Source organism: Primulina huaijiensis, chromosome 4, assembly GCF_012295235.1.
Source record: "Primulina huaijiensis isolate GDHJ02 chromosome 4, ASM1229523v2, whole genome shotgun sequence".
Lineage (NCBI taxonomy): Eukaryota > Viridiplantae > Streptophyta > Magnoliopsida > Lamiales > Gesneriaceae > Primulina > Primulina huaijiensis.
In genome coordinates, this window is record NC_133309.1 from 15,801,244 (window position 1) to 15,818,763 (window position 17,520).

A 17,520-nucleotide genomic window follows, 5' to 3' on the forward strand; every position below is an offset into this window, starting at 1 on the left:
TTCGGGTATGGATATCCTATGTGATCTCATGTGTATGTAGTTTGAAATCTCTTATCAGAGTATGGTGGTAATTATGAAAGGGGTTTCATAGATTACACCATCGATGCAACTACGACATGACACATAGTATCGATTCGTTGACAACTCTCGATATACCAATGGTTGTCGAATCGGTCGGGATATATGAGATGAAGGGACCGTACTGTACGCTAACCATAATTGAATGGTTCTTGCAGGCACTATCATTTGATACCTAGGGAATCATGTAAGCGATGCTGCTAGGAGTTTAACATGATTGGTTGGGTACTATCAGACTTAAGTTCTAACGTTCTTATTATCAAGGAATTGATAATTAAGAATGGAGCAATTGGGGTATGCTCGTATAAGAACATGTTTAGTCCGAATCACATGGAGATGTGAAGTCACGGCTAGTTGTATCAGTGAACCATTGAGGGCCACACAAGTACTAGTTTTCTAGATCCCGTTGAGAAGTAAAATAGTTCAATGTGTTGAACGGCTTATCAATGAGTTTATAAGCGTAAGAAAAAATAGAAGTATGACTTCTATGAGAGAAATGTAATTTTTAATTTAAGAATGTATTCCTAAATTAAAAGTTGCCGAATAAATAATGTATTTGAAAATTGTGATTTTCATAAACACTATTATGGACTAAATTAAATTAATAAAACACAAATTAATTAAACACTAGTGGGCCTAGTATAGTCCAAATAATTATATTAATTCAAGTGTTGAATTAATTAAATAACATTGGGTCCTTGTAGAGCCCAATTAGAAATAATTATTAAACTAGTGGGCTTGAGTAAAATCAAGTAAGGTTTAATTGGGCTCAAATTTGTTTGTGAAAATTAAATTAAAGTCCATGGGCTTTGAATTTGTTACAAGCCCTATTAAGATTTGCATGCATGGGAGGTGAAAGGTTGGGAGACAACTTTTTGTATAACCAAGGCTTGGCATGCACCTTTTTGCTTTAGCTTTTTCCACAACCAAGAAAAGTCTTCCTCCCTTCTCTCCACCCTCACTTTGGCCGAAATTTGTGTGTCAATTCTCTCAAAATTATTTTCTCCATTTTTTGCTCCTTCAATTGTTGAATAAGGCTCTCACTTCTCATTGAAAAATCCTCTTATTTTTCTAGTGCAAAATAAGAGGGGATCTTCCTAGTTGGTGGTGGGCTTGATTTTTAAACAAGGAGTGTTCAAAGGGAGGCTTGTAGATTGTCATCCTTGAAGAGCTTAGTTGTTTATCAACTAAGTTGGAGCCATTACATCAATCTTTGAGATTGATAGGTAATTTTCTAAACACCCTATGTATTACATATTGTGTTTTTGTATTTGCTACACATTCTAGGCATGAGGTGTTCGAATTTCTTGTTGAAAAACAAATTTTGAAACTTTCGTTGCGCATTTGAACACCTTATTCGATCCCCTTTCAGTTGTATATATGGCATTGCTTGAGTTTTTGGTTTAAACAAAATGTAGGGACATCATGTCAAAATTTGTATAAACCGTCAAATTGATGCGCCTTGTTTGATTTGCTTCATACTATAGTTATATCATTCAAACTCTATTTTGATTATAGTAATTTTGCTAAGCATAGAGTACTGGATGTGACATCGACACCTTCTCCCATACAAAGCTTCATAAGGAGCCATGCCAATCGAGGACTGATAGCTGTTATTATATGTGAATTCAAAAGGAGGCAACTTCAAATCCCAACTTCCCGGAAAATAAATAATACAGGCCCTTAACATGTCCTCAAAAATCTGAATAACTTGTCCTGATTGTCCGTCACTCTGAGGATGATAAGTTGTGCTGAAGGCCAACTTTGTACCCAGAGCTCTATGCAAACTCTTCAAGAATTCATATGTAAATCTTGGATCACGATCAGAAATAATTGATACTAGTATCCCATGAAGTCTAACAATCTCTTGAACATAAGCCTCAGCATATTGATTCATCGAATAAGTTGTGTTGAAAGGAAAAAAATGTGATGACTTGGTTAAACGATCAACAATGACCCAAATTGAATTATAACCTTTTTGCGTCCTTTGAAGTCCGACAACAAAATCCATTGTGATTTGTTCCTATTTCCACTGAGGTATCGGCAATGATTGCAACAAACTTGCAGGTCTTTGGTGCTCAAACTTAACCTGCTGACATGTTAGGCATTCATAAACAAACAATGCAATATCCTTCTTCATACCTGCCCACTAGAAGAGTCGACGAAGATCTTGATACATCTTGGTGTTACCCGGATGTATCGAATATGGCGCGGTATGAGGTTCACTCAAAACATCTCGTCGAATATTATCGCCGATAGGAACACAAACTCGGCCTCTGAAGTTCATCAACCCATCACTGTTTAAACAAAACTCAGAATTTCCTTTCAGCTCCGCCTTAGATTTCATTTCCAGCAATTTCTTATCATTTTGTTGTCCATCTTTAATCATGTCATTCAAATTAGGTCGAATCACCAAAGCTGAAATTCAAGCTATCGTACTTTTCTCGACCAAAGAGATCTCATTCCTTTGCAAATCCAACAATAAAGGTTTTTGAATCATAGAACTCAACACAACTCCTGACTTTCCGACACAATACGTCTGCAACTACATTCGCCTTCCCATGGTGGGAACTAATAGTGCAATCATAATCCTTAACAAGTTCCAACCATCTCCTCTGACACATGTTCAATTCCTTCTGAGTAAACAAATATTTAAGGCTTTTATGATCTGAGAATATCTCACACTTCACTCCATATAAATAATGTCTCCAGATCTTTAAATAGAATACCACAACTGCCAACTCAAGATCGTGAGTCGAGTAATTCTTTTCATAATCCTTCAGCTGACGGGAAGCATAAGCAATTACCTTACCACACTGCATCAATACACCACCAAGTCTTTTCTTAGAAGCATCAGTGAACACTACAAAGTCTTCAACTCCTTCAGGAAGTGACAACACTGGAGCCGATGTCAATTTATCCTTCAACTCCTGAAAACTTTGTTGACACTCATTTGTCCATTCAAATTTCACCGTCTTCCTTGTCAAAGTGATAAGTGGCAGGGCTATCTTTGAGAAATCAACGATGAAACGACGATAGTAACCTGCCAAACAAAGAAAACTTCGTGCCTCAGCAACTGTCGTAGGAATTAGCCATTTCTTCACTTTTTCTATCTTTGTTGGATCCACGGTAATTCCATCTTTAGAAACAATATGGCCTAGGAAATTCACTTGGTCCAGCCAGAACTCGCACTTCTTTAACTTGGCATATAACTGGTTATCCCTCAATTGCTACAACACAGTTCTCAAATGTTCTCGATGAAGTTCTCGAGTCTTCGAATAAACCAGAATATCATCAATAATTGCAATGAAGAAACTGTCCAAATAAGTCTTGAAGACTCGATTCATAAGATCCATAAAAACCGACGGCGCATTCGTTAACCCGAAATACATTACCATAAATTCATAATGATCATACCTAGTTTGAAAAGGAGTTTTAGGTATGTAATCTTCTTTCACTTTCAATTGGTGAAATCCGGATCGCGAATCAATCTTGGAAAATACCGTTGCCCCTTGTAATTGATCAAAAAGATCATCAATTCGTGATTTATTTAGTTTTAAGCATTTTAAAACCTAATTTATTTATTTAGTGACTTTAAGATTTTACAACTTTTAAGGTTTATCAATTTCATATTTTAATTTTTAAATATTAGATTGTTAGTAAAGTGATTAATGTGTTAGCATATTATTAGCATTCTAATTATCATGTAATTGGTTATTATTTATTTAATTAACATAATTGGCCTTAATTACCCCTATTTAACACTTACACACACGTTATCATTTTTATACCAAAACTCACACACACACATACAGGCCTATGCACGCACACACACACTTTATTTTCACTTCCACTTCATTTCTTTGAGTAAGAGGCTAGGGTTCTTGTATAGTTCAGCAACCGCCCCTCTTTTGTAATTTTTCAGCAAGTTTTCGTTCATTTTCTTCAAGAAATCGAGCCACAAATCCTTCCGGATCAACCCTCACATCCTTCTCGCTTCGGTGTCGTCGTTTCGGTAACTTTAAAGATTAGAGGCATATATATTCTTTTTCTTTTCGCATCGATCTTGTCATAGTAATTATTTTGATGTGTAGTGTATGGAAAACATGTGTATGTTAAGCAAAAGTTTGAGCAAAAATGGGTGGATCGCTTTTGAAACGATTTTTGGATCTCAAAACACGAATTTGCTGTCATTTTAAATACTGCAATTTTTGGGTCGATTTTCTAGAAAAACCTTCAACATATAAAACGTATTACATTTTGATACATTCGATTTGACAGTAAATTTTTAATTTTTAGATAAGAAATGAGTATGATTGTTTTCGTGGGATCGCTCAAACTGCACTTTTCTGAAAATGTGTTCTTAATGTGTTCTTGAAGTTTTGGTTGAAGGCTTCGTTGGAATCTCTTGAATTCTTGCTGCTGTTGTTAGGGCAGCATGTCCAGAATATTCTAACAAAGCCCTCGACGTTTATAATTATATTCGGCGTGCAAACAGAAAATGTTTTATGTTTTTGTGGTATGCTAAATGTCTTGTGACCAAATTATGAACGGGTTTGGAAGTCGGTGAACGTGGCCGAGGACCTCTCCACCTTGGTAAAGCATGACCGGGTTTAGATCAGGATTGGAAAGCGGTAAAGCATGACCGAGGACCAATCCACCCATTAAAGCATGAATGGGGATCTCATGTATGTGACAGTGGATTTTCCCTGTCAGCCCAGTACTGTGGTTTGTTTGCGAGGAACCAGGCTGGAGTGGATACAGGGGTGAGGCCCATACCGGAGGCAGTTTGTGAGAGGTTTAGGAGGATGGATCATAAGGAGTTCTTGGGGACTACTGACCCGATAATAGCTGAAGGATGGATTAAGTCCATCGAGGTGATTTTCGCTTTCATGGAGCTGCATGATGCAGACAGAGTTAGATAGGCCACCTTTTTGTTGACAGGGGACGCCAGGCTTTGGTGGGAGAGCGCATCCGTGTTGGTGAATCTGCAAACTCTGTCATTGGATGGTTTTAAGGAGGTCTTTTACTCCAAGTACTTCACTGAGGAAGTACGATCCAGACTGACTAGGGAGTTTGTGATGCTGCGACAGGGAGACAGCAGCGTAGCTGAGTTCTTGAGGAAGTTCGATATGGGTTGTCACTTCGTGCCCCTAATTGCAATGATGCCCGGGAGAAGCTGAGGTATTTTATTGATGGGTTACGGTGGATCTTGCGCCGTGACGTGAGGGTTGCTGGTCCTACGACTTATGCAGTTTCCGTGTCGAGAGCCTTGGCGGCAGGGCAAGACAAGAGGGACATTGAGGTCGATAGGCAGGGAAAGAGGCCCTATCAGGCACCTTGTCTTGAGGAATCTTTGTAAGTCATTAAGAAACTTAGGATTAAGTGGATATGAGTGCTGGAATTATGTTATTTAAGACTACTTGGGTTGTGTAAGTTTTATTTTCATGTTTATGAAATAGGTGTTCATACGGGGATATTGGGTGAAATAAAAACAAAAAGGAATTAGTTGTATTCAACATAGGTTACCAATGGTCGAATATTAAGATTTTTATCGTGTAAGAAATCTAAAATATTTATATGAGGATTCTAGAATTCTATGGGTTATAAGTGAAGTTGATTTATTAGTGTTAGTCCATCTTTAACAGGGGGAACTTATTAAGTTTTATACGTTATAATGAATAAAGTATTGAGGATGCGTGAAAGTGTGACATTCGTTCCAATGAGGAAGGTCCAAATATCTTAGGCCTCAACTATTATGTAACTGGGGAGGAAATCGTTTAAGCATGTCTTTGATGCTGGGAAGGTTTTATTATTTAAGCAGAAGATCGATATTGTATATTTTGGGGTTTTATGGATTAATGTTACTCAAAATTTAAGATTAACAACAATTTTATATTTGTGATGTACCTGTAAATAGCTAAGTTACGTAAGTTTGGTGTCGTAAGGTAAAGATTCGATTCAAGGATCGTAGGGTCAATATTATTATGGGGTTAAGACAAGTTTTAACTTTTGACTGTAGTACCAAAGATAGAAGTTGATCAATAACTTTTGGTGCTAAGATTTCTTATGTTGAAGGAAAGTAAGATACGATAAGTTTGAACCTCCATTTTTAATATTGGGAATTGTGAGAAAAGTCAGAATTCGAGGTCATAGTAAAGTAAAACTAAGACAGCCTTAAGAACCAGATATGAGCATTACGAGTTCTTAGTGATTACATTTGCACTGACAAATGCTCCAGCGATTTTTATCGATACCATGAACCGAGTATTTCAGCCCTACCTAGATCAGTTCGTCATAGTGTTCATTGACGACATCCTTATCTATTCGAAGAGCCATGAGGAGCACAGTCAGCACTTGGGTACAGTTTTGCAGGTCTTGCAAAGTCGCTAGTTGTTTGCAAAATTTAGTAAGTGTGAACTTTGGTTGGAGAAGGTAACATTTTGGGATCATATAATATCTAGCAGTGGCATCGAGGTGGATCCAGCTAAGATAGCAGCAGTTAAGGAATGGGTTGAGCTGAAGAATGCTTTAGAGATCCACAGTTTCCTAGGCTTAGCAGGCTACTACAGGAAATTTATTCAGGGATTTTCTTCGATAGAAGTGCCACTCACTTCATTGACCAAGAAGAATGCTAAATTCTTTTGGAGTGAGGAATGCCAGAAGAGCTTTGATAAGTTGAAGCAAGCTTGTATTTCAGCGCCAGTGTTAGCCATGCCAGCAGGACAAGGCAATTTTGTGCTATACACCGATGCTTCTAAGCTCGGTTTAGGCACAGCTTTGATGCAGCATGGTCGGGTTATAACTTATGCCTCCAGATAGTTGAAGGTGCATGAGAAGAACTACCTGACTCATGATCTTGAGTTAGCTGCAGTTGTCTTCGCGTTGAAGATTTGGAGACATTATTTGTACTGCAAGAAATGTCAGATATTTACTGATTACAAGAGTATCAAGTATTTCTTCACGCAGAAAGAGTTGAATATGAGGCAAAGCCGATGGTTGGAGTTAGTGAAAGACTACAATTGTGAAATTAGCTACCATCCAGGAAAAGCTAATGTTGTTGCAGATGCCTTGAGCCGAAAGGTTGCACTCGTAGCACAGTTGTCAATGCAGAGATCTCTTCAGTCAGAGATTCAGATATTTGGGTTAGAGGTTTATTCGAAGGGCAGAGTTTCTAAGCTGTCTCATCTGACAGTCCAGTCTCCTTTGTTTGACCGAATCCGTAGAGGTTAGCCTTCAGATGAGCAGTTGTAGAAATGGAAACTGAAGGACGAGGCCAAGGCAGTGTATTCTACACAGTGTCCGATGGTATTGTGAGATACAGAAGGAGAATGTGGGTGCCTAGTGTTGATTCGATCAGAGAGGATATTATGACAGAGGCACATGCATCTCTGTATTCCATTCATCCAGGAGCTACCAAGATGTACAAGGATTAGCAGACTTTGTATTGGTGGCTGGGGATGAAGCGAGATATCCGTTGATTTGTGTCTGAATGTCTCACTTGTCAGCAGGTGAAGGCAGAGCATCAGAGGCCAGCAGGGATACTTAAGCCACTCCCTATCCCCGAGTGGAAGCGGGAGAATATCACCATGGACTTTGTTTTTGGTTTGCCGAGGTCAGTCAGAGGATCCAATGCCATTTGGGTTATAGTGGATCGACTCACTAAGTCGGCACACTTCTTGCCAGTGTAGACAACTTTCTCCATGACGCAGTATGCGGAGCTCTATATCAAGGAGATAGTTCGATTGCACGGGATCCCATTTTCAATTGTGTTCGACAGGGACCCGAGGTTTACATCGCCCTTTTGAAAGAGTATACATGCAGCCATGGGGACAAAGTTGTTATTCAGTACAATATTTCACCCGCAAATAGATTGTCAATCAGAGCGAGAGATTCAGATTTTGGAGGATTTTCTGAGAGCTAGTGTGATCGATTTTCAAGGAAATTGGGGATCAAAGCTACATCTGGTTGAGTTTACATGCAACAACAGCTTCCAATCATCTATAGGTATGGCTCCCTACGAGGCAATGTATGGGAGGTAGTGCAGATCGACGATTCATTGGGATAAGTCGGTGAGAGATCAGAACTTGGTCCAGAGATTGTTCAGCAGACTGCAAGTGTGGTGGTCAAGATCCGAGACAGGATGAAGACTGCCCAGAGTCGTCACAGAGTTATGCTGACAAGAGAAGAAGGGATCTTGAGTTTGCAGTAGGTGATCATGTTTTTGTTAAGATAGCACCTATGAAGGGTGTTATGATATTTGGGAAGAGAGGCAAGCTCAGTCCGAGATTTATTTGACCGTTGTAGATTCTTGACAGAGTTGGGACACTAGCTTATCGTGTAGCCCTATCGCAAAATTTGGCTAGTGTACACAATGTGTTCCACGTCTCAATTCTGAGGAAGTACCTAACGAATCCTTCGCATGTTTTTGAGCTATGATCCGTTGCAGCTTGCTCCAGATCTGTCGTATGAGGAAAGACCTGTTCAAATCCTAGACAGACAAGAACGGAGACTTCGGAATAAAGTGGTCAAGCTGGTCAAAGTCTGGTAGCTAAATCAAATAGTGGAGGAGGCCACTTGTGAGACCGAGGCAGATATGAGGAGTCGCTACCCGTAGTTGTTTGGTAAGACTTAATTTCGAGGACAATTTTTTTTAGTAAGGGAGGATATGTAGATCCCCAAATCAGTACACGTAAACCCATGCATTTATTTAATTGTTAAATTATTTATTTAATTTTAAAATGATTTTCAACGATGCATGATTTATGAAATTGCATTATTTTAAATTATTTATGTTTATGTGATGCACGTTAAAATATTTTCTTGAGTTTCATGTTTCAGACGATTATTTGATGTGGGATCGAGGAAAAGAGATCGCTAACGATTTTGTCGATTTTTAAAACGTGATATTTTAATTTTAAGTTAGGTTTGGAGCATTTTAAATGATTTCTTTTGATTTAAGCATTTTAAAACCTAATTTATTTATTTAGGGACTTTAAGATTGTAAAACTTTTAAGGTTTATCAATTGTATATTTTAATTTTTAAATATGAGATTGTTAGTAAAGTGATTAATGGGTTAGCATATGATTAGCATTCTAATTAGCATGTAATTGGTTATTATTTATTTAATTAACATGATTGACCTTAATTACCCCTATTTAACACTCACACACACGCTATCATTTTTATACCAAAACTCACACACACACATACACGCCTATGCACACACACACACACACACACTTCATTTTCACTTCCACTTCATTTCTTTGAGTAAGAGGCTATGGTTCTTGGAGATTTCAGCAACCGCCCCTCTTCTATAATTTTATAGCAAGTTTTCGTTCCTTTTTTTCAAGAAATCGAGCCACAAATCGTTCTGGATCAACCCTCACATCCTTCCCGCTTCGGTGTCGTCATTTCGGTTACTTTAAAGATTAAAGGCATGTATATTCTTTTTCTTTTTGCATCGATCTTGTAATAGTAATTATTTTGATGTGTAGTGTATGGAAAACATGTGTATGTTATGCAAAAGTTTGAGCAAAAATGGGTGGATCACTTTTGAAACGATTTTTGGATCTCAAAACACAAATTCGCTGTCATTTTAAATACTACGACTTTTTGGTCAATTTTCTGGAAAAACTTTAAACATATAAAACGTAGTGCTTTTTGATACCTTCGATCTGACAGTAAATTCGTAATTTTTGGATAAGAAATGAGTGAGTTATGATTGTATTCGTGGGATCGCTCAAATTGCACTTTTCTGAAAATTCGTTCTTAATGTGTTCTTGAAGTTTTGGTTGCAGGCTTCGTTGGGATCTCCTGAATCCTTGCTGCTGTTGTTAGGGCAGTATGTCCAGAATATTCCAACAAAGCCCTTGACGTTTTAAGTATATTCGACGTGCAACAAGAAAATGTTTTATGTTTTTGAGGTATGCTAAATATCTTGTGACCAAATTATGAACGGGTTTGGAAGTCGGTGAATGTGGCCGAGGACCTCTGCCCCCGGTAAAGCATGACTGGGTTTAGATCAGGATTGGAAAGCGGTAAAGCATGACCAGGGACCAATCCACCGTTAAAACATGAACGGGGATCTCATGTATGTGACAGTGGATTTTCCCTCTCAACTCAGTAGTGTGGTTTAGTCTGATCAGGCACATTTATGTATGGGTCACTTGATTTGAATCATATCTCTATGCAAAATGATGTTATGTATGCTCAAGTATGTATGATGCAAGTATGTTTAATAAAAGTTTTATGATGATGGCACGTCTACGTTTATGATACTACGCTTAAGTTTCAAGTATGTTTATGCTATTACGTTCAAGTTTCAAGTATGTAAGCTCTACTTTAAAGATGCATGTGGTTTTATTATGTAGTACTTGCTATCTCCAGTTTATACATGTTGAGTCTTTAGACTCACTTGACTTGATCGATGCAGGAGAGGATGACTTTGAGGAGACGAGAGGTGGGGACCAATGAGCTGGCTCGGACTGCGCAGGAGGCTAAACCCGAGGACCGCCCATGTTTTTTTTTAGATTTGATGCATGACAATTTTAATACTCTGATTTCATGTTATGGTTTACGATGTTTAAACAAGTATTTTTCTTTAGCAAACTTTATTTGTGATCTCTTTTATTGCAAATATTTTGGATGAACAGTTTATTGATGATCGCAATTTGAAAATTTATTTTGTATTTAAAATTTTTTTTATTTTCCGCAAATCTTAAAGTTGTTCAAAATACGGTACATTACAAGTACCAGGTACAACATCAATGACAAACTCGACTTCTCTATCTGGTGTCAACCGTGTCACATCATCGGCAGAAACATTCGAATATTCTCGAACAATTTCAATATCATTCACATCCATATTATATTCCTTACTCACATCCATTACTGACGCCAGAAATCCCTGGCGCCCCTTAACCAACATCTTATTCACCTTCAAGCAAGAAATAAAAGAAGTGTCAAGCGGAGTCCATGAATGCTTGAAGACCCTGCTGTCACCTTCTTCTGTCGAAAATCGCACCGTATTTTCAACACAATCTATTACTACACGATCCGATGATAGCCAATCCATACCCAAAATCATATCAAACTCTATCATAGGAATCACAATCAAATCATCAAATAAGATTCTCTCATTCACTTGATTAGGACAAGCTTTAATCACACTGGTTGGGCAAATCACATCTCCCGACGGAAGCATAATATTAAACTAGAGAGGTTCAAATATAGGTGCAATACCCAACAATCTCATGAAAATTTCAGACATAAAGGAATGTGTAGCTTCAGTATCAATTAAAGTAAGAGCCGATTTTCCCGAAATTATAATATTACCTGATATAACCGACGTATCAGTATTAACACCCTCTTTGGTCAAAGAGAAAATGCGTCCTTGGACTCGTCCTCGACCCGAAGATTGGGTGCAATTGATGGCATTATGACCTGCACCTCCACATCTATAACATTTGTTGGTACCTACAAAGCATTCACCACCCATTTGTGGCTTGCTGCATTTGGGACATAAAGGCCTATTCGTCTCAGACTGAACCACAAGAGCTTTACCTCGATGTTCTTCTTTTCCTTTTCATTTGTATCCCCCTTTCCAACTTTGGCTCGAAGCTTGGCTCTTTTGATTGAAGTTCTACCTTCTCAATTGTCTCTCCTTTTCAATCTCCTTCTCATCATGCTCCGCCATAAGGGCTTTCTCCAATATCACTTTGTACGTTACGGCCTTGCACATTCTAACATCTCTTCTGATCTCAGCTCTCAAGCCTTTCATGAAGTGTTTACCTCAGTCTTTGTCATTCGAGGCAATGAAAGGAACAAACAAACAACCTTCTTCAAACTTAAAAATATAGTCAACTATTTTAAAGTTACCTTGCTTTAATTCCAAGAACTCCTTCACTTTCCGGGTTTTGACATCATTAGAGAAATATTTGTCATAAAATAACTCCTTGAACTCACTCCATTTAAGGGTTTGAACATTGGCTACCTTCGTGGCTTCCCACCAAATGCGTGCAGTCTTGGTAAGAAGAAACACTGCACAACTAACTCGATCATTATCCTCAACGTGCAGATAATCAAAGATTGCTTCAATAGCTTTAACCAATTCCATAGCTACAAGAGGATCTGCACTTCCCACGAACTCAGGTAGATTCATTCTTTTAAATCTGTCATACGCTCCCTCTGAACTGAGCTCCTGTCTCACAAGACCTCTACCTCCATGAACTTTGGCTTGCTCCTTGAGCAACTTACTAATCTCATCAACAACTCGTGTTGAGGAACTATCTTCTCCCTCTATAGCTTTCCTCTTAGGTGGCATCTCCTACATTTCATCTCAGTTCCAAAATCATTTTAAATCATCTTCATACCATTAAAGATACTTCTCATCATATCAGTACATCAATGAGATGCAGAAATATACATACCGAAGTGTCGCAAACAGAAGAAGTCATGTGCCAAATCATTGGTCCCAAAAACATTTGCTCTGATACCACTAAATGTAACACCCTTATCCATTTTAAAATAAATGAACTCTATAATGCGGAAGCTTTAAAAAAATAGACTTGGAGAAAAGTAAGTGCTTTAAAAATTTTGGTAGAGTTTTCCCGTAAACAGGAACTCACCACCTGCCTCAAGCAATAAAACCAATACATCATAAAAATTCCCATAACTAATATATAAAGATATACAAAATCAAAAATATTGCATTTGATTACAAAAATAATTAAGTCAAGTTTAAACTCTCAAAATATCAATTGTTACAACAAAAAATATTAACCAACTACAATGATTTCAAAACAAAATACTTTCTTAACCATCAGTAGACAAAAATGAAAGGGAATCGGTTACGATGCCCGAAATGCACAACGGAAATTTCAAATATTATTTCTTACAAGAAAATCGAGCACCCTAAACCATAGTATGTAGCAAATATCATAAAACACAAAAATGACATTCATAGTGTGTTTAGTAATTTACTTATCAATCACAAGGATTGATGATGGCTTCAACTAAGTTGTAAACAACTTAGCTCTTGTATAGTTGACCCTCTACAAGCTTTCCTTGCTCTTGGACTCCTTCCTTCAAATTAAGTCCATCACTAAAAAAGTAGAACCACTCTAATTTTGCACTAGAAAAATTAGAGCATTTTTAATTGTGAAGTGTAAGCTTTTCTCAACAATTGAAGAAGAAAAAATTGGGAGAGAATTGTGGTTGAATGTTTCGGCCACTTCACATGGAGGAGAGAATGAAGTTTTTTCTTGGTTATGCAAAAAGTAAAGTGCATGTGAGGCACATGCCTTGTTTATTGAAAAAGTTTTCTCCCAACTCTTCACCTTCCCGTGCATATTATTTGGACTTGTAACATTTACAAAGCCTATGGACTTTTATTTAAATATCTCAAACACATTTGAGACAATTTAAACTTTACTTGAATTTACTCAAGCACACTAGTTGAATAATTATTTCCTATTGGGCTCTACAAGACCCAATATTATTTAATTAATTCAACATTTGAATTAATTTAATTATTTGGACTCTACTAGGCCCACTAGTGTTTAATTAATTCAACACTTGAATTAATTTAATTTAGTCCATAATAATGTTTAGGAAAATCACAATTTTCAAATATATTATTTATTTGAGCCATCTTTTAATTTAGGAACACTTCCTCAAATTAAAAGTTACGTTTCCCATAATCCTCTTATAGAAGTCATACTTCTATTTTTTTCGCTTATAAACTCCTTTATAAGCCGTTCAACGCATTGAACTATTTTACTTCTCAACGGGATCTAAAAAGTTAGCACTCATGTGTCCCTCAATGGTTCAATGATACAACTAGCCGTAGGTTCACATCTCAATGTGATTCGGGACAAAACAAGTGCTTATATGAGCATATCACAATTGCTCCATTTTTACTTATCAACTCCTTGATAATAAGAACGTCAGACTCAAGTCTGATAGTACCCAACCAATCATGTTAAATACCTAGCAGCATCGCTTACATGATTCCCTAGGTATCAAATGATAATGCTTGCAAAAACCAATCTATTATGGTTAGCATACAGTACGGTCCCTTCAACTCATATATCTCGACCGATTCAACAACTATTGGTATATCGAGAGCTGTCAAAGAATCAATACTATGTGTCATGTCGTAGTTGCATCGATGGTGAAATCTAAGAAACCTCTTTCTAAATTACCACCATACTCTGATTAGAGATTTCGTACTACATACACATAGGATATTCATACCCGAAGGTAAGCGGCGAATCCCCGACTACAATTCATCGACTCCTGTATGTTTCGACAAAACACCCAACCTCGCCAGCTGATGACCCCATATCACTACAAAAAAAATTGTTTCTAGAAACTGTTTTTGAGGAGCACTTCTAAAACCGCTCGTGCAAACTGAACAACAAAATCGTTTTACTTAAAACCGTTTCTGTTTCCTTACTTTTAGGAGTGGTCACATAACCGCTTTAGTTGCGCAATTTTTAGTACCGATTTGTATCAACCGCTGCTATAAATTGCTCCTATTGTTTTAGCTATTAGGACCATTGTAGAAACTACTCTAATTGAATATTTTTAACAGCAGTTTCACGAAACCGGTGTTGTGAACCGCCCTTATAGCTCTGTTTTTTTAGGATTGATTTGAAAATTGCACCTATTAAATACATGTAGCATTGGTCGTATAAACCGTTTCTATACATTTCTCTTATTGATATAACTATTAAGAGCATTCCGGAAATTGCTCATATTGAAGACATGTAACAGCGGTTTTCAAAGAACCTGTGTCGTGGACCGCTTTTATTGCTCTATTTTTTTAGGATAGGTTTAGAAATTATACCTATTGAATACTTTTAGTATTGATCTTATAAACCGCTTCTATAAATTGTTCCTATTGATATTACTATTAGGAGCATTCCAGAGACTGCTCATATCGAAGACATCTAACCACGGTTTCACAGAACCGGTGTCATTGCCCGCTTTTATTGCTCTATTTTTTTAGGATGGGTTTAGAAATTGTACCTTTTAAATTCTTTTAGTATTTGTCGTATAAAATGCTTTTATAAATTGCTCTTATTGATATAACTATTATGAGCATTCCGGAAACTGCTCATATTGAAGACATGTAACAACGGTTTTCAAAAAAACGTCGTCGTGGACCACTTTTATTGCTCTAGTTTTTAGGATTGTTTTTAAAATATATCTATTGAATACTTTTTAGCATTTGTTTTATATACCTATAGTGTAAACTGCTCTTGTTGATATTGTAACGCTCTGATCCGTTTTCATAAAATAGCAGTGGAATTTAAAATTTTCTTTGAAGGGAGGAAGGATTTAAAATACATTACAATATATAAACAAAAGTTAATACATGATCAATCAAATGAGGCAACAAAATACAAAACATCATTTTTGTGATCATGTCAAAATACTTGCAAAATAGTCTTCTTCCTTCCCTCTCTTATGCATATGACCCCGGCTCCAATCAACGTCCCGGCCCGTCGCTCTTATCTGCATCACATGAATAACTGAAATGAGTATGAAACTCAGCAAGTGGAACTCTTACATAGCAATGTACATATACCATACTCTGTAAAACATGGCTTTGAAAACATTAAATACCATCAACTCTGAAATATGAATATCATAGAATGAATAATAATAACGATGGTATTTCTCTTTTCTCTGTTGGATTGATATCTATATAGTACCTCTGTCTCTGTGCCTCTATCCCATCGATATGAATCGATAACTCTGAGGGATATAAGCCTATGGTCGTTGATCAACTTATTGCATGCAATCTCTGGCTATGTATCTATCAATCCAATAAAACATTTGAAATCTCTTTTGGACATTAAAACAAACACTTTGAGTACTCTTTTCTTTGGCATTCCCTTTTATAAAATTGAGACATATAAAGCCTCTAATATACAACAAAGTGTATTAATACATAGCATGAATCAAATTGAAGGGAATAACACATTAAAACCATTGAAACACCATACATATATTATCATGTGAGCACAAGGAATGAATTCCACTTACCACACTTGGATCACTTGATTCTATTCTCTTGGTACAATTCCTACAACAATAAACCATGTATTGAACCATCAACATCTCAATAATCATAAACCCATACCATAAAACCAATAAAGCCAACACAATCAAACATCCCATGATTTCCCAACATCATAATCCAAATAATAACCAAAACCACAAGCTTACCTTAACTCCTTGAACCAAAAATAAACTTGATCTCACTACAAATACCCAACAATAAGCTTGAATCAAAGGCACCAAAAGAAAGGAATGAGAACCCTAGCCCAAAATCGAAGGAGAAGGAAAGGGAGGAGAAGAAAATGAGGAAGAAATGAAGTTTCAACCAATTTAAAGCCTTAAAATACCTAAAACACGATTTTTGTACTGAGCTGGCGCTCGGGCGGTCATAAATTACCGCTCGGGCACGGACCATACTGTCCGATACAAAATTTACAGAACCGGTGGCGCTCGGGCGGTCATAAATTACCGCTCAGGCGCCGCTCTGTACACAGCCGCCTCAAAGATCGCCTCCGAAACTCCTCTTCCCGACATAATTTGAAAAAGTGGTAAACATGAAAGTTGTAGCTCTATGTCTTGGCTTGCATGTCCAATTGGCCTCATGTCATTTGGATGTCTGAGGAAAAAGTTATGCTCATTCTCCCAACATGTGTCATTGTAGGAACGACGATACGCGCGACACACTTCGGGGCGCTTTTGGCTTGTCTTCCACAATGATTTGAACAAAACTCAAAACATGAAAGTTACACCTCTATGTCTTATCTAGCCACTACAATTATCCTCATAGCAATTGGCTCAACATACGAATTATCATGAATTTACTCGCAACGCCGCTACAATATAACTACGCATCATCTATAAACACAATACCATAAATCATAAATCTCAACTCTTAACATCAAAACTATACTTAAACTTAACCAAGGAGTCAATAAACATATTAAATCTTAAACCGTACCAATCACCAAGCTTGGATATTACAATCTCCCCTCCTTAGAGGAATTTCGTCCCCGAAATTGACGTCACTGCGCAAACAACTCAGGATGCTTTTCTTTCATCTCATCCTCTGGTTCCCACGTGGCTTCTTCAATCAATTGATTCCTCCAAAGGACTTTAACAATGCCGATCTCTTTATTCCTTAATACTTTAACTTTGCGATCCAGAATCTGGACCGGAATCTCTTGGTACGTCAAATTCGGCGTCAAATCCAATGGCTCGTGGCGAAGAACATGGGAAGGATTCGCAATATATTTCCTGAGCATGGAGACATGAAAAACATTATGAACTCTATCAAGATCTGGCGGTAAGGCTAACCTGTAAGCTCGATCACCGACTCTGTCCAATATCTCAAATGGACCAATAAA